The sequence below is a fragment of the Anser brachyrhynchus genome (genome assembly GCF_964034855.1).
Source record: "Anser brachyrhynchus genome assembly, contig: SCAFFOLD_219, whole genome shotgun sequence".
NCBI classification, from domain to species: Eukaryota; Metazoa; Chordata; class Aves; order Anseriformes; family Anatidae; genus Anser; species Anser brachyrhynchus.
The window spans coordinates 110,326-129,312 of record NW_027663887.1 but is presented as its reverse complement, the minus strand read 5'-3'; the positions used below and the strand labels follow the sequence as shown (position 1 = coordinate 129,312).

At 43.1% G+C, this 18,987-nt stretch overlaps 1 long non-coding RNA gene across 2 annotated transcripts in view; it reads right to left on the bottom strand.

Moving 5' to 3' along the window:
- LOC308186713 overlaps positions 1-18,987 on the bottom strand; it is a 114,347-nt gene that overhangs the window by 11,124 nt on the left and 84,236 nt on the right. Inside the window, exons 19-24 of one of the 2 annotated variants that reach the window (XR_013944200.1) lie at positions 11,813-11,980; positions 8,961-9,446; positions 7,835-7,967; positions 3,007-3,070; positions 2,205-2,287; positions 179-280 (exon numbers count right to left, since the gene is read on the bottom strand). This is a non-coding gene — a long non-coding RNA (uncharacterized lncRNA). The remainder of the gene's footprint in view (positions 1-178; positions 281-2,204; positions 2,288-3,006; positions 3,071-7,834; positions 7,968-8,960; positions 9,447-11,812; positions 11,981-18,987) is intronic. The other variant, XR_013944201.1, reaches the window with a different exon arrangement.

Here is an 18,987-nt window from a genome sequence, read left to right as displayed (position 1 = left end):
TTCCTGTACCTCACCCACTAACTACATCCCATCAGCATCCCCACAGCAGCAGAGCAGATGGCTGCTGTGGCTAACAAACACCCAGGTTATTTGGCTGGGATGAAAGGGGAAAGCAGACATTTGGCTGACAGGTGGATGATGGACAATATGCAACCCAGAGGGGAAAGGGAATTGTTACCTGTAGACATGAGTGACTAGAAATCATGTCAGTGGCAGAGGGAATCCATCAGCACAGACCAAAAAAAGTACTTCCAGCTCAGCAAAAGTAATTGGAGAATTTCTGAGAAACACAGGAGACAGAGAATGGTTTTTTGACTACCACCACCAAACTCCTCTTCCCCAAAGCAGATCTAGAGAACACAAATGTGTTATATACAGGATTTCCAAGGCCAAGTGCAGCAGAAAGGGCACTGTTTGCAGAGTAAGCAGAAGCGCTGCTTAGCATATGAGGAGCATATGCAGCAGAGGAAAACATAGTCTAGTTCCAGCACTGAAACAAAAACAGCCCCAGAGCGTAGATTTAAAAACCATCTGCAGGTTTCTAAGTAACCAGCCTGATTTTTCTGATGCGTTGAGGGCTGACTGGTTCCCAGTGAAATCAATAGGAGATGTCAATTGCTTGGTGCTTTTGAAAATCAGGCCAACTCTTCAGGAGTGTTCGCAGGGGCCTGAAATGCCTGATTATGCCCCATTTGAAGTCTGAGCCTCGATACACAGCACTGCGCCTGCTGTTCGGAAACGTGTCTCACAACACGCACATCCTCTGCGAGGATGAAAGAGGAACCCTCCCTGCGACAATCAGACTGGGGACAGAAACCTCTGCTTCTTCTCCCCGCCTTTCAAATTGAATGTACCATCTTCAATTATGAAATGGGAAAAACCCTTTTATAGATGCTGCAGCACATTATCAGACGCCGCGTGTTACATAATGCAGATACAAAGAATGGGAATTTAAATTTGCAGGAAAATAGAAGCCATGATGTGCACCTAACTGGGACCTGTCCTAACCAACTCATGGGCAGAAAGTAAGCCAAGAGGTGAGGACAGGATGAAGCAATCAGAGTTACATCCAAGCCTTACAAAATATATTTCCTAATTAAAAAAAAAAATCCAAATACTTGTCTGAAGCTCTGTCTTCCTAGTGCTGGCTACCAGCATACTTCACTAAGCTCTTTGGCTGGGTCTGGGGTAGGTCGGGTGCTCAGCCCTTGCCTCCTTTATTACCATTTGGTGCCAAATGGCTGCGTTGGAAAACCACCGCATCCTTCCTTGAGAGCTTTCCCATCTGGTGCATGCTCTGACATCTCTAAGTAGTGATTTAGTGCTGAATCACACAACAAAACTGACTATATCCTTTATAAATTCATAAATCCTGGGTAGGACAGTTTTCCTATTATGGCCGCAGTATTGTTTCAGAGGTATAACCTGCATGGCTGAAGGAGAGACAATAAACTGTGATGCTGTGAAATCCATTGTATTTATATATGAGGCTGCTTTTGGTCTCCATTTCCTAGTCACAAATAAACCAAGATCTTTGGGGTTTGCAACAGTGATATGCATAGATTGCAAATGGTGACACATTAAATCAGTTGGCTCCTATATTTTCTTTGCGTTATTTTATTGTTTCCTGAAAGCTGATGAGTACTTTTCTCATCCTACAGACTCTTTTCCACCATGTGGAAAAAGTCTAGATGAGCTTCGGCTTTCTTCACAGTCTTCCTTTAACATATATGAGGCCATGATTTATATATTTACAGCCATGCCTACCTTGCAGCAGACACAAGCAGCGTGAAAAAACGCATTTCTTATATGGCTTTTTTGTTCGTCACTTTTCTGTCTTGTACCTACCAACGCATCTTCCTAGAGTTACTTAAATTACTTTATCACAGAAATTCATACATGCATTGAAAATACTATTCAAAGCATTTTCTGAGAGTTTTTGGCAGTACCATTGTGTCTAGAATATAGTCCTGGCCCAGGACCAGAGGGGTTAAGACAGTGCCATCACAAAAGGAGGATTTTCGCAGATCCGTTTAATGCAGTACGAACCCATGCACGTGAGGTGCAGCCAGGTGGTCATATGCTCTGCTCTGGTCCCCAGAAGTTAAATATCAATAGTTTTAGGGGACCACACAAGGAAGGGAACATCTCCCACTATAAATTCACTCAAAAAGTTAAAAAGAAAATTAAGCCTGTGAACCTACCTGAGCTGCGTGCCAGCTGTGTGAAGGAAACATTTCTCTTTCTAAAACAAATTAATGAGAGTGCTGCAGGAAGGACAGCCATTCTGTAAATTTCAAATCAGACAAAGATGACAGAAAATGGTATAAAGGGTGTCGATAGCTACCTTGATGGAAACAATATCTTAAAAAAAAAAAAGATACCCATTTATATCCTGCAAATTGTGTCTTTGAGTAGGGGGCATTCAAGACACAGGAGAAAAAGTGCAGAGACTGCTCTTGGTGCTGAAGGGACACGTTTAGGTTGTGAAAACAAACAAACAAAAAAACAAAACAAACAAAAAAACTTCTGTTTATTTTCTTCTCTGGTGATGCTGTCAAAAGGATGTAACAGGATTTCCTCCAAGTTCAGTTTAATACTAGGGAAGTGTTGCAGCAATCCTGTCCACAGCAGCTATTTCAGCAAGACTAATTCACAGAGTGCAGATGAAAAGCTCAAGAGTTTGGAAACTGGTTCTTCTAAAGGAGGTTTTGTGTCTGTTTTTGTTTAATTCACACCCTCAAAATGGCATTAAAGGTCTAGGATTTTTATTATGTACTGCTGAAGTAAATGCATTTATGCTACACGAAGCAACTTCAGCTTACTGCTGAAACGGCTTTATGTTCTAATTAGTCAAATACAATAAATGGGTTGTTAAATAGTGCAGCTTATCCTTCTGCTTTTACTTATTTACTACTGCTCTGCAGTACTTGGTAAACCTTCAAATAATTCTGTAACTGTCTGCAATCAAATTTCTACAGATAAACTTTGCTGTTCAGATCTTACCTTTTTGGTATATAAGCTTGGGGAGGATCTCTAAGGAATGTCTAGAACCCCAACAGAGACATACCTGTTAAAAGACAAAAAGCAATGTAATTTCTTCTGCATCTGCCAAAACCAGAGCTCCACATTACACAGGATGCCAGTGACAAGAGCAGGGGGAGAAGCGCAGAGTGCAGTTCTGTGCTCTGGTTAAGTGAGCAGTGATTAACACGTTTCGCCAGTCAAACTTTGACTGGTGGTAAGCTCTAGTAATCTTCTGGCGTTTGATTAATCCTTTTATTTCTAGTGTAACGGTTGTAAAAGTCAGAATTTAGACAAGACTACAACTGATGCAAGATTAGCAGGCTTCGAACTCATCATACAAAGGACGAGCTGTTAACACCGAAGGACTGAACAAGGAGCAGCAGCACCATGCAGGTGCGTGCTGCAGCAGCGGGGTGCAGAGGGCTCCCCTTACCTGTCCCAAGGCTCCTGACATGCACAGCACTGTGCCAGGGGCTGGAATAAAAGTTTTCCCTGCGACACTCAGTGAGGCAAAGGCTGCAGACAGGACTGGAGCTCGTGGTGGTGCTGCCTCTGCCAGCACAGAGCAGTGGGTGGAAGCACACAGAGCCTAGCCATAGAAATCTTCCATCTTTAGATGTTAAATACTACTTCAGATATTAAAAGCCACTACAATTCACATACTGAACACTCCCAAAAGATGCTCAGGAATTAGTAATGTCAGGAAAGCATCCTCTTGTTGCAACCTAATGATGCAAATTTAGGCACCTCCTTGTCTGAGGACTCACGAGCCCCACCATTCCCACAGCCCAGTGCTGTGCTGACCTTTCAGCAGTTCCTACAGCAACAAGCTGGAGCAGATGTTGCACACAGAAATGATCAGAAACTTCTTTGGACTCAAATATAAAGTACAAACGTTTCTCAGCCCTATAAAGATCTGCTGGTCATCTTCTTCCTGTAAGTGGGGCTTTGCACATCTTACCCCTAATAAAGTTCTCATTACAATTTAAACTGTTATCAAAGGTCTTTGATTCCTTACTCTGCTTCATCATTGTCCATCCCAAACAAACGCATCTCTTTGTAGCATTCTGTAGGCTCAGGGAAGGATGAGTAGAGAGCAGTGGTAAAGCTGTTGCTGTAAACATGATATAGTTTCTTAATGAAGAGGAAACCTGAGGGTCCTAAATAGCTCTGTGTCTTCTTTCTGAAGGACCTAAAACCCACGGGTCCCTGCCTGCCCCCTACACTGGGTACTTAGGTTCCAAAGAAATGAGGTTTGTTTAAGTCCTTGAAGAATAAGAACAAATAGCACATTCAGGTTCTTCCTGAATGAGCTGCCCAGTAATAATTCAAACAGATTAAATCTCTCTTGCTTATGCCCAGTGAGCTCCCGGACAGTTGAAATCGCATCTCCAATGAAGCAGATGTAGACATTTACGTGGGAAGTTTTTAACTTAAACGGAATAGTGCATTTTACAAAAACAAACCAAGAAGTGAAAAAAATTAAAACATATGCAGTGTGCTGGCAGAACCAAGTCAGAACCTCCTGCCAGGTTTGGACACAACTGTCTCCCTGCTGGGAGGCTCCGTCCTTCCTCCCAGACACGTTCTGCCTCCTGGGCCTGTCTCCCACCCACTGCCCATCGCAGCCCCCTGCTTTCCAGCACGGCCCAGCACTCCCAGTCGGCATCAGAAGAGTCAGAGCAGCAGGACAGGAACGAAAGCTGGCCCCGTCAGCTTCCTGCTTCTCCTGAGCACATACCGAAGGGGAAGAAAAAGGGGCCTTTGCTGCAGGCCTCCCCTTTATCCTTTGTCTCTCCATCTGTCCAGGGATTTCCAGCCGCAGCAGACAGTAAACACCAAGCCCCAAAAGAGTCAGGTGAAGTCCTTCCCAGAGACAGCGGGGGCACCTTCAGGTCGTCTTCTAACAGCAGATCTAAAACCGCTCACCTCGCCTCCTGATACCCAAAGTGAATTTAGCTATTCTGTAAAGCTCTGACAGGCAGCAATGCAATTAGACTGAACGTGCTTTTCAAATCCCTCTCAACAACTGATCTCTGCAGGAAAAGTACTTGTATTTCACTCCAGTTTCCAGGTATTCGCTAAGTACAATGGTAGGTGAAAGACACGGATGCTTTGTACCAAAAATACTTTGCACACATGCTATTGTGTTGAGCTCACACAGACATTCTCTATTTAGATAGAGACGTTTTGGTAAAGAGGCCAAATAATCTGTTGCAGGTAGAGAAACAACCTGCTGGAGCCGCAGGGAGCTGATCGAGCCGAGCCTCCTGAGCTGTAGCGTGGCGCTTTGAGCATGGCCTCGGCTCCTTGGGTCAGGGAAAGGCTGCTTTCCTGACACCGCCTCGACGCAGCTGATTTGAACACCACTGCATCTTTCCACGTCGACAAGGAATCAGGTCAAAACTTTCTAGGAAATTTCTCCGGCCTGTTTTAGAGCTCAGTTCAAAAGATCAAAGTAGAGGAATTCTGTAGAATCCTGTATCTCACGTGGAAATGAAACATTAACAGGAAGAAATCGTGTGACTGAATACTGCTGAGCAGACATCCAGGGGCTTACTGCTTTACAAACCCCAGCACAGCTCAGCAGCAGCAGAATATAAAGCAAAGAAAGCGAGTAAACATAAACCAGCCCTTCCATCAGTGCCCACCACAAGCACAGAGATGCCGTTCATTTTGTTAGTGTTGTGGCATCGTTTCATTTCCCCCGCTCCCATCTCCACCAGCAGCTTGGCTGCAAAGAGCCACTTTAGCCTTTTACCAACTGTAACAAATCTTACCCTAGCAGTGGAGTTTTTATCAGTAGTTAGAGCTCCTTGCTCATGTTCAGTATTAGTGTTTTCTTCTAAAGCACTATTTTGATTAGATGATCTCTTCCCTGAGAAAAAACACTTACGGCCAGATTTTTAAAAAGTTATTAGGCTCCTGCTTAATTTAAATGTGTAACAGCAGGCAACTCAGCCTAATTCTCTACTTGAGCACATAGTCTCCTGATTTATACACACGACTGGAATAGCTTTTGCAGATGCACATTTTGCCTCTTGCTTTATCCTCCTCATGCTTTAAGAACTTACCTTTACTTATGATTTTCTTAATTTGCACTTAAATTACACAAATAATCACTTAGCATACAGACTGCGTTGACCAATTTCCTGTAGTTGCTTTGAAACAGAGTTCAGTGCACTTCTTTCATCCCAAATCATCCCATGGTGTAGGAGTTTTTGGGCCAGCCCCACATTTAAGAGAGAAACCTGTGAGTCATGGGGAGAACGATCAGAGGGTTTAAGTCCACACATCAACTCCTCCCACGCAGCCAGAGGCAACGTCGAATCTCACATTAAAACAACTTTTGCCACTGATATATCTTCTTGCAATTTCCACGCTGGAACCTCCACAGGTTGCTTTGATTTATGAGGTTATTTGTCTGTTAACAACTGATTGAATTAATTACTGCAGAAGAGCATTTCTGTCCCAGAACAGGGAAGGTTTTTTAACATTTTTTTTTGCTACAGTAGTTGAAACGAGTGGTTGGAAATGCAGCTCATCTCTATTATATGGTGGTTAATTTCAAACACTCCTGGGACTCTTACAACTTTCTCCAGAAGATTCAAAAGAGACAAAGACCTTCTTGATCAGGGGAATAGATTTTGTGTTGTTTCTTTTTTTGGAGCAGAGGAGAATAGCAGGTTGCAGGATATGATGTTTAGAAAATTCTCAAGCATATAATTATTGCTGATTGTAATTTATACTGGAATACAGCTCTGTGAGCATCACTTTCCAAAACACTTCCACCTGATCCATGCCCTTTTTCCTGAAAAGACACCAGAAAATCAAGCTTCTGCTGAGACAGACTGCAACTAAGACTGCCACCTAAGGACAGCACATACAAAGTAGCACGGAGCAGACGCTAATGCTGTACACTTCGTGGTGTACAGACTCCAAGCCACAGATAAAAACACTGTTGGACTGGAGCTGCATAACCTGGGACAATTCCTAATATTGTGGGCAAGTGGGGACTGAGCACAGAAATGCCCAAGGGCATGTCCTAACACCAACAGAGTAACGTACACCTTTGTGTGGATTGCTACATAGGTCTACAACCCCAGCTGGATGACGGGGAAGGGGACGCAAAAGAAATAGTTATATGCAGCGGACAGTAGGCGGCAAAATCTTCTCTCCTGCGCAGCTACAAGTGGCCACGGAACAAGACCAGTGGGGTTTAGGCAACCACAGACTACACAACCAAGGCCAAGGGTCACATCTAGTTTTCCTAGGAAGGTGTTGCTCAGTTAAGTGCTTTCACTCACCGCATTTTCAATACTGCATGGACTGGATAATAGAATAGAGTCAGTGAAAAGCAGCATTAACTGGTAGTGACCCTTCTTGTATCAGGGTCACCACCAGAGGGGCAACAGTACTTCCATTTCTCTGAAACTCAGCAACTTACCCTCAGAACAAGATCTGTCCCACCAGGCTGGATTCTTAATTGCCCTGGTGTTTCTGCTTCTTCATGCTCTTAAACTTACCAGAACTTCAACATTCAGATTCTTTTTTTGTTTGTTTGTCTGTAAAATTATGCTAAGTTCTTCTTGCATGCAGTATTGTATTACACCTTTTGAGCCATCTGTTGTACTCCATCATTAATATTTTAGTACAGTTTTTCTTTAGAAACAGTTCTTCGGATCGTGTTGTGTTTTTTTTTTTTTGGCATTGATTCATCTTTTTTTTTTTTTTCGGTTCACATCTCACTTCTCAAGGCTAAAACTCCACAGGCAGGATTTCCATCAATTTTAGTTTGAGTTCTCACCTGATTAGAAGCTGCAGCAGAAAGTTTTACAATCGCACTCAGAGCGTAAGGCTTCTGCTTCTCCTGACACATCACTATTTCAAGATTTGATTTCAGTCCAAAGTGCACATCACAAGTTCCTTCCCAAAATTCCCTATAATGGAGAAGATACTGAAATTAAAAACACTAATAATTATAATAATAATGAAAGTAAAAAATTCTTTCCTCCCAAATAATACTGAGGTAACTTAAAACACTGTTTTCTATTTACTTATTTATATTTCCTATTTGATTCAATCACATGACAAACCAGTAACAATATTTCTACTCACCATATCCAAGTATAAGAATATTTCTTGGTAATGCTTAACAGGAGTTGTTCTGACCTGAAAATAAAGCTAACATTCATCTGCCTACAGTACTTAGAGTAAATAAAAAAGAAATATACTACTGGGATTATACCATATGAAACAATTGGAAATGCTGGCGTGATTTGACATGTAACAGCCCATTTTGCTGGTATTAACAGGCCATGAAGTCACATAAAATAATAAAACAAGATTAAAAAAAGAGGAGGTTTGTAAGAAAAATGCATTTTTGATCTTTTCTCAGAAAGAAAGTCTCTGTTCTGCATTTTTTCCTACACCTCTTTTAGAGCTGCTAGGCATGATACTTTTCCCCAGCCACACTAATAGTTAATAAAACAACCAAATCCTTTTGCAGAACAAGCCTAACTGAACCAAACTAACTGACAGTTAGCTGATCCCTACCTCCAGTGGCTTCTTCAGGTCCCACCTGTGTCGGCTGCTGTTCTGACACTATCAGACAGCTCAAACGGGGAAGTTTTGCCGCGACTCCCACCGAGGCTTAGCTCCACCAGCACATGCCCATGCCATCACCAAACTGGAGACGTCACCCTACAACCCTACCGCCAGTCAGAAATCCTCCTGGGGACAGCTCTGATGCTGGGTTAAGCAAAGCGGGGCCACTGATGGACGTGATGCTCCACAGATGAGGGACAGCCCCAGCCCTGGTGCACAGCATGGACAGGGAGGATCCAGCCCCTTGGACTGAATGGGTCATTTCAGTCTCTCCAGACAGCCCACAGCCTACAATGTACAGCAGAAAAGGTCACAGGGTTGCCCACCTTTGCCTGCTGCACCTGTTCAGCAGGTGGAGATGGACAGTCATTGCAAGCCTTTGCCTCCTTTTGCAGTCTGTGCTGCTCAAGAATTAAATCATTTCACTGTTTCACCCTTCACTTGCAGATAAGGTACTGTTGGTCCTTCAACATGAGAGTCAAGGAACAAAGAAGAGAATTAATGGTGGAAACAGCCCCAAACAAAAACAATGCAGTTAATGATCGACGATCCATTGAAATCACTACAGCTGAAAATACTCTTTCCTTCCACCTAGTACTCCATTCATTAGAGGGAGCTTAAATTTCACTGGTTCTCCGGTTTCTCCTCTCAGCTGAGATCTTCAGACAAGATCTGGGTTGCAAAATTCATGTGGAGGTCTTAGGGGAGTTATGGTCCCACCCCATAACACCAGGTTCTGGGATGAATATGTATCATAAAATGAACTTCTTTTTGAGATATTTCTCTTTGCAGTATTAAGATGATATCTTAGCCTGCAGAGAACACATACACAGAATTTGTGATTCACAGATTCTTGAAGTGTTTTCTCTGGAAGTGAGCTAAAATTTCTAAACATGACAGAAGTAATTTGCTTCATGGAGCTGCACATAAAACATATTAGGATCTACAGAGACCTGAAATTAGAGAAAGCAGGTAGGTTTCACATGCAAACCTGAACTAGTTATGTCTGTCAATACATCCAGGAGGATACCTAGCTCATTTGAACAATCATTTCCATCCTGAGGGTGGCATTCTGAGGACAGCCACTTGCACGGCTCCTGAGCAAAGCACTCTTCTACCAGAGTACAAGGTGATATCACCCTTTGTTTCGGGCTCTTTGTCCTCTCTCCCTCCCTGTCCACATGCAAGGGCCAGCACAGTGCCTGGGAGCTGCCAGGGAAAAGCAAGAGAAATCACAGAACTGTGGGATGGTTTGGGTTGGAAGGGACATTAAAGACCATCCAACCCCCAGCCCTGGGCAGGGATGCCACCCCCCAAGCCTGGGCTGCCCACAGCCCCGTCCAGCCTGGCCTTGGGCTCTGACAGGGATAGGGCAGCCACAGCTCCTCTGGGCAAATATCGGCTTCCTCAGCAGCTTGGTCTGAGAGCGGAGCTGACTTCTTGTAGGATCAAACACAAGCTCCAGCTGCCCCACAAATGAAGGACAAGTTTTGTGAGTGTCAGCTAATCAACAGTCTCATCTTTCTCCTCGTGCAGGACCTCTGTCTCCCTACACTCCTGCCGGTCAATGAAAAGGCAGAAGAGCTTCGAGAGGTGGATTCAGTCCCTAAGAGCCAAAGTTGACCGCAGAAGGCAGGCAATGAGTACAAAGGGAAAACATCTCCCCAGTACATTTAAATGCTGAAGATGGGTGATGGGAACCTGCCAAGGAGAGGCTTCTGCTCCCTTCCCCCTCGGAAATGCCAGTAAGAGTGGGAAGAAACAGTGCTTGGCTGCTTTGATTGCAGCAGATCCTGTTAGCACGGCTCTTCCAAGGCTGCAGCCCCAACCCCACTGATCACAGCTCTGCTGGGCTCTGAAGGAGGAGCTCGAAAGCCACCAGAAGAGCAAACACTGTCAGAACATTTTGCATGTGGGGGAGATGCCCAACGGAAAAACTCCAGAAATGGGGCACTGCTATGCCTAGCCCTGCAGCCTTCCCTCTTCCCCCTCCGCTTCTGGCGGAGGACGACACAGTTCCTGCTCCTCGCAAGGGACTTGGGTGCTCTGCACATGAAGCAGCACCAGCACGTCCTGCTGGGAGCAACGGCCGCTCGCAGGAGATGCCTCGGCACTACAGGAGGTGGGGACGGCAGGAAACGCTCTGATCTGAGGCTCTTCTTCAAGTCCTTCCACGGACAAAACCACCAGGCAGGTCATTGCTTAGCTGAAGGGTTTTGTGATGCTGCGACCAGCCTGAGCCTGAGGTTAAAACCAATCCCCTGGCTGAGCAAAAGCCACTGGCAGCCCCATGCAGGTCTGCTGGGGACAGGGGGAGAGCAGCACCGCAAGGGGGGTTAGCAGTCTGATAGTCAACAGTCTAAGAGTTTGTAATTAATAGACTGATTCTAGTTCCAGACTAGTTCTGGAAATAAACTATCTATCCCAGCATAGGATATACTAGATAGAGTAGGCACCTGGTTGAGAGTTTATACTCTAACAGTCAATAATCCAAGTAGTTCTGGAGACAAACTGAATAATAAACCTTTTCCAGTTGTCCTGTGTCTGATTTTGCAGTGCAACCCCAGACTTTTTTTTTTTAAACCACTGCATTCTCTTGTGTCAGAGACATTTCATCAATATTTGTAAAAACATACAAAGTCCTTTGGTTTGAAAAGCACTACGTTAGTACATTCTGGCTTTCAAACACGCATTTTTCCAAAATTATTATTTTTATGCATGAAGATACTTCAAAAGGAAAGATTAGAAGAAACAATGCTTCTTATTCCCCCCTTATTTTATCTGTCATCAGGATGGTAATCTTTAATATCAAACACAACTTCCACTTCAGTCAGCACTGAAGTAAATGAGTATTATCATCATTATTCCATCGGCAGTTTCTCTGTTTCACTTGGAAGCTCCTGATCGAGACACTGCTCCTGGTTAGTGCATTAGCGCTGGCAAGATCACAGCATATGAGCAAAGGTTCTTAGAAACACAAATTACTCCATGAGCTTTTAATGCAAAAAAGAGGTCAATAAAAACAAGCACCCCCAGGAAACTAATTGGAAGTGAAATATGGGCTCAAACGATAAACTATAGCTCAATTTTATAGAGCTTAACGATCAAATGCATTTATTTCTGACATCCAAAGAAAACAGTATGAAAACATCAGCCTAGGAAGTGGGTTTGCACTTACCTTCCTAACTGTAGTCATAGCACTTTCAAGGAGAAAGAATCAGCAAAACCAGTGATCTCAGGTGGGTGATGTTATTGCTTAAATCATTTCATCAGAACTTCCAAATATATTTGAGTAGCATCTCAATCACTGTCCTACAGGCATCACTGACCAAAGTAACCTGTTAGCCTATAGAAAACCTGAACACACGCTAGATATGTGGCCTTTAGACACAACATCAAATTTCAAAGTTTAGGAAAAAATTAGACATTTGTGAGGATGAGAGCAAGTAAGCCCACATGGTGGGCTAACCTCCAGCTTAGAACCCACACATGGGGTGCAGAGAAAGGTATTTTAGATTAGAGCTTTTCATGGGCCCAGTTTGAATTTGAAAAGAATTACAGATTTCGCTGTGAATCTCTCCAACAGTGAAACTGTATTACTTAACAGATGGAAGAAATCTGGGGCACAGGCTAGTGCCCAACCTGGAAGTGCAGGGTGTTACCACAGCAGCAAACAGCAACACCACCAAGTTGCAGAGCTTATATCTCCCTCCAAAATCTGCAAGATTAAGAGAAAGGACAAGATGTAATGTGTAGAAATTGATACAAACCTAAATACAGACCTCTGTCTGCCGTCTGACCCGTATCTACGTTAGAGCCCAACACGGACTTCTCTTATAAAGCTCAACTGCTCATAAGTGAGCCTGCTGCTCCGGCCACCCTGCCGTTCCAGCAGCCTCTTCTCCTCTCCTCCATCTTGCTGTATAATTAACAGGAATAACTGGACTGAAGCAGTGTTGGGGCACAGAGAGGAACCACTTCTGTGTTCTGCTAACAAGACACGAGCCAATTTTCATGCAGGTGCGTGTGTGACAGTTAAAAGAAAAAAATGCAAAATGCTGGCACAGCTCTCCTTTGGAGAGGTCATAAACTGCTCTCCTTTCCAGCAGGCAGAAATCATGCCAAGAGAAGTGGGCTTAGCACCTGCAAAACACTGTCTGATCATGGTGAATATACAAGCATCTGTTTTCATGCTCCAGATAATTGGGTCCTTGGGAGGCAAACTAAAAAGAAGAACAAAATCTCTAAAATTCAAATTTTGTTTTAAGTCACTCATTGTTTGCCAACATATTTTTTTATATATTTATGAAAGAGTAGTGACTGAGTACAGATGCCACCGCAGTTGTCCTGTCAAGCAGCCCTCCATATCTTTCAGGTCCTGTTCCCCTCTAATGGGCATCACTTCCCAGAGATGATGGTGTCACAGCACTAGCACTTTTTACAGTAACCTTTTTTTCTTTTCTTTTTTTTTAACCTCTTCTTTCTCTCTGCACCCACTGAAATCTGCATGAACACCTAAAAATATGTATGACTTGGCAGATGTACGCGGGGCTCCTCACACATCAGCAGTCTGCCTAAGGCATTGCGTCCAAAGGCTGAACATCATTATAAGGTATCCAACTAGCTGATAAAGTGTTACTTCATTTTTGCTTCCATGCATTGATTTCCCCCTTGATGTGACAGCCCAATCTCCCTCACTCACTGTCAGCCACTGTTTTCCATTTCATGCTGACATTCAGTCACTCAGTCTCTTCAATATGCACCTTCCCTAGCATTAAATGTACACTTGCTATGGGTTTGGCTTGCTGAAATTCCTCAGGAAAACTTTTTTTCTTTAGCTGAAACATCATCTATGATATTTCTTCATAATTTAAGGTAATCACTCCCCCTTGGATCTTGGCATCATGCTGTCTTTTATATGTATATTGCAAACAAATACATTAGATATATCTATATGCATATTATGTGTATTTGTATTGTGTGTCTTTTATATATATATATTTAAAACCAAAGTCTTCAGTGACCTCTTGCTGTCAATGTCCCTGTAAGGTGCCCACCTGCACCCGCAGCATCCTTAAAATTCACCAGCAAACCTAGCTGGAAGGATACACTTTCCTTCCTGAGCTAAACAAGCCTTCAAGCTTTAGGCATACATTTTTGCTGGGTTTCAAGGAGGTGAACCAGGAGGCACTGCAAGTCACCTGCATGTAATTGCTTCTTAAAGCAAAATCAGCATTCATAAACTAAACATAGTGTATTTGTTTGATTTGATGGTTTAGTTCCCTGCAGAAAACAGGGCACGTATAATGTACCAACATTTTGATTGCCAGCGTTGGCTGTGTTCTTTCTACTGTAAAGTCGGTCTGATATGCTAAAGCATACACCCAGACTTTTGGATGATGGATTTTCTGTTAGCGTCTGATATCGCTTCCTTGAGCTTTATGTCCAAAAGCTTTTGAGATGGTCTTTCTTGATACACTCCGGTTATCCCAGCCCAGTCATTCTCTGGGTGGTTAAAGCTATCCTGACTCTTTATACAAGATAAAGGGTATGTGCATCTGAAGACCAGATTCCGCCTGGCTTCTGAGTTCAGTCGCACAGCACTAGGAAAGCACCAAGATCACATTCTCTCTTTAAAAAAAGATTTTAAAGAAGGAGCAGGTGCTTCCATTCTGGTACCCATCTTGACACAAAGAGCCTCATTTTCTGGGGATACACACCAAGTCAGTTTAGGGTTGTTAATTCCTTTATACTCCATTTTTTAAACTTTCTATAATGTTCAGAAATCTTTCTCAAGAGAATATGCAAAATGAACTTAGCATCTCATAATATGCAATATAAGTAAATTCTGATTGTTCTCTACTCCTTAACATGTATTTACCATATCCAAGTGATAACTCCTACCCATCCTTTTCAAAATAATGAAACATGGTCAGACAACATGGTTATGCTGGACAGTGTTAAGATGAACTAATGGTATGTATTCTTAAAAAAATGGCCAAGGGTACCGTGAGATCTGGAGCACCTTCCTGGAGTCAAGTTACAGAACATCTTCATTAAACAACAACTTGCCCCTCAACCAGTGCTCTCCAACATCTCTACATGTCTCTGCTGGCACAATTTTATGCTGCTTCTTGCAAACTTTGGACAAGTATCTGAGACTTCTGTGGGTTTTTTTTTGTTTGTTTGTTTTTGTTCTGTTTTTTAAAGGTTCTGGAATCACTTAGCACTTTGAAAGTACTTGGTATGAAGAAAAACAAACCAGGCCCATTTCCCTGGTGCATGTCTTTTGGATTTGGCAAGAAAAACAGAGCTACACTGGATTGGATGAATTTTGCATACACGAGCAAGTGTGCAAGCATTGCATAACCCCCGGGTTGCAGTTTCCAGATGACGGGGGATGCTCGCGGTACTCTTGATGCCTGTAGCTACCGGCTGTCAAGAGAGAGGAAATGGCACCAGCCAGGGGAACAACAAAAAGTCAAATCTTATAGCAGTAACCTGCTATTACTGTCTTTTACTTACACAAAAACAAGTGAGATGAGCACTGCAGCCAGGCAATGCACTCCTTTCCAGGCAGCGGGCAGGACAAGCAGAGTCCTGAGTGGCCTCGCAGTGTGGACCTGATCTGTACTTTGATCCAAAATAGCCCAAATTACATGGCACTTGGCATTTTTCTAATCTTGAATTTTATTCACAAGGATGTGCATCCTGTACAGAGACACAGGGTGAACAAGAGTTCCTGTCACTGCTGCTGGCAACGAAGTCCAGCACAGGACGTGCTCAACAGCAAAAGAGATTTCTATCCTGGTCCTCTCAGCCCGAGTACAATTACATTTGAAACCTAAAACAAAGGACCTCAGCTCAAATTGCAAAAGAGCTTGTACTCATAATTGTGAACAGATTTTGAAAAAGCTCCATGTATCCACGCTGAGTACTTCTGAGTTTCTGACCACAAAACCAAACAATAAACTTTTTCAAAAGTCCTGATGCCTCAAGTCATGCTACAGACTATATTAAATTATATTTTTAATATTTCAAGGTTTTTTAGTGGTTTTTAATATTTCAAGGTTATTTCTTACTGCTAAGCAATTAAAAAAGTATAGACTGATTTCCTTGGAGCAGACCCCTCCCTCCACCAAAACCCAGACAGAATGTCAATCAAAATCGTGAATTACTAACCAAAAAAAACCACTATTTGCATGGATTTTAGTTTTATGAGATAGCATTATCCTTATGAGCGCTCTTCAAGCTGAGGTTGGAGAAGGAAAACTGCCCGAAGAGGAAAGAAGTTTTCATATCACAGAAGAAATGCTAAGGTTGAATTTGATCTCACCTGCTCCGATAATTATGAGGATTACGTCCATAAAAATGGGTGAGAAATAGGTGACAAATGGGGTGACAATAAGAAGAGGAGGAGGATCTTCTTTAGAAGAATTTGCTTTTGCTAGACCTAAAATTGCCTTTGGCCTTTCATCTAAATAGTCTCCAGGAGGTAAACAGTTTAGCAGACTACTAGCTACAAAAGATCACTACGAAAACATCCTAAAAATGGCTATTACATTGAAATCTTGCACAATCTTTCTCCCCTGCCCAGCAATAATTGGTCCCAAACAGGGAACAGTGACGACGCAAAACCTCCACATGGGATGCTAAGTATTCTCATGGAGAACAGCAGCGTCCACTGTCAACATTTTAGTCAAATTTCACACCTGGGTTTTTTCTAGAAGCCCTGAGGGTGTTTTAAATCTGTGACTAGAACTCACAATTGCATCAGAGAGCTTGAAAGTGTAACATGGAATAAAGTGTTCATTGCCAATGCTCAAAGCCCAGTGGCACTGGGCACAGGCTACAGCAGGTTCCTGCTGCGGAGGAATGCTGATTTCAGTGGCCCTGCTCACAAGTGCAGCCGTCCTGCTCCACGTTTTGGCATTCAGCCTCCTGTTAGCACCAAAAGGGGAGAGGGCCTGGAAGAGCAGCGCTGAACTTCACGTGCCACATCCATCACCTACAGTGTCAATGCCAACCGGCCGTGCTGCTATTCCAAGAGCCTGGCTGCAAATCAATCCCAAGCTAAGAGGAAATTGCTATGCTGAAGCTAAACAGAGCCTTTCTTTGCAAGTTCCAAACTGGGACAGACAAATGGTGGCACTCCCACGCCTCATGGGGCTGTAGGAGTAGTACGGCAGGACATGGAGCAATGCTAGGCACACCCTTAGCTCCTGCTGGCAGGCAGTGCCAGGCAGATTTTCTGTGCACGTAGAACTCCCTTTCAGATATACGTGTTTATCTCATTCAGTGTCACCTTCCTTTTCCCACAGAGATTGCTCCAGAAGTGATTAAAGCAGTGTTTTTGCCCAGGTGTCCATAAAGTAAGCTAGGGGGGTTTCTAATAACCCATCCCCCAAAAAGGTCCCCACAAATTACCCACAGGCTGGGTCCACTGAAGCAGCTTTTACTGAGGAGTAAGATTTAAGTGGTTAATGTGATTAAGTGAGTAAGTGATTAATACCTTCAGATTTTTGCTAGTCACAGCATCAGGTAACTTCAAACGGTTGAAGTTGTTTATTCCCTCTTGGTTATGCTCTTTAGTTCAGCACAGCTTTCTTATTGTTTTCTCATCAATTTGACATACATCCATGAGTTAAAAATAGTGACCTAAGAGTGCATCCATCAGCAGTCTTTCCTAGAGAAAACCACATATACTGAACGTTTGAATCGCATGCAGTAACACACCCACTCTATACCCTCTGCTCTGCTGGAGTATCACTTGTTTTCCTTGCTTTATTTTTTCTCTCATTGCAAACAAACTGCTAAAGAATGCCCATGTTTTACCACAGAGGTTTTACTCCTCAATATGTAGTACAGCACACGCCAAACCACAGACAGAAGAACAGCACGGCTGCACTGAGTCCACTGGAAGCCTTGAAGCATTGTAAGGTGTATTTTAGGTTTGAAAATTTTTGTGTCTGGAAACTTTAATGAAGTCTTTTTATAGAGATAATAAACAATTAATGCTCAGTGCTGATGTGATTGTCATGTAGAGATGTTCTCTGAACTGGACAGTTTCACCAGCTGGAAGGTCACAGTGATAAAATGTATACCTCTGCTTCATGTCAGGGGCAACTGAAATGACATGGGACTAATAAGTGGCAGCTTTAATTACAGCTCAGTTACTTCATTAAAACAGCTGTTAATTTAAATTGGAAGAAGGATTCCCCATCCTTCTGGGGGAATCAGAACGAACTGCTCATCAGTAGTAGTGCTCTCCACAAAAAGGGAGAAGCAACAGCTCTGCTGAGCAGCTCAAAGGATTGTTTGAATGATGCACAGGAGAAAATTACAGGAGAAAATGCAAAGGAGATCCTGTTTAGTGCTGGTGCCACAACTGGATTCCATTAAGACAAAACCGACAAGAATATTTTAAACTTCCAAGAAAACATTAAGCAAAAGCAGAACATCTTGGAAAATCCACTTGAAATACTGTTTCTAAACTTTCCTAGCTCACTATGTCAACCTAGTGCTTTATAGGAAACGTAGTTCTGTACTTCATGTCATTATTCTCCTTTATGAGCAACCTGTGTATTTTAGGTAATAGAGCAGATAATACTTCCCTTCTGTTGTGCCATTGCAGGCATGAAGGCAGAGACACTCCTCACTGACATCTCAGAGGTGCTCTGCTTCAGACTTTGGCAGTATATCCAAATAGAAAGTTTCCACGTTTTCGATGAAAACAACATATTTAGTAAAAGGAGAGAGAAGGAAAAAAAATAAAAAAACAACAGTGAAATGCCATTAAAACTAGGTAACAAAGCAAGATTCTACCGCAATGGGGTGATCACTAGCCATGAATCCAGAACCTCTTCCTAAATGTTTGCTGCAAGAGCCCCAGGCTCTGAAAGTGGAGGCAGCGATCTGGATCTGGCAGAGACAACATCCACTCACCGCCCAGCCAGGATTTGTTCCCTGATTCATCCAACACATGCAGCAAAGGAGCAGAGATCCCAGGGGAAACTGCTGATTACACAACACAGCTATCAGAGGACAATCACCATTCGCCAAGCCAGTGAGGAATGTGCAATTTAGGAAATAAAAGGCAATGGTTAATCATGTAACTCTTTATACACACAGCTAAACCTAAGCACATGTGAACAGCAGCCAACTGCTCCAACCCTTCTCAAATAGGACAGAGGTTGCAGGAAAAAGCTGCTGGAAGAGTGAGTGACTAAACTAGCCAAAGGCAGTGCTCGGCAGGGCTGAGCCTCCAACCCGACGGAGGGATTAGACTGCCAGGAGAAAAGTAGCCCAGCAAAGAAAAACAAAATGAAAGGAAACGGATATGAAACGACTCAC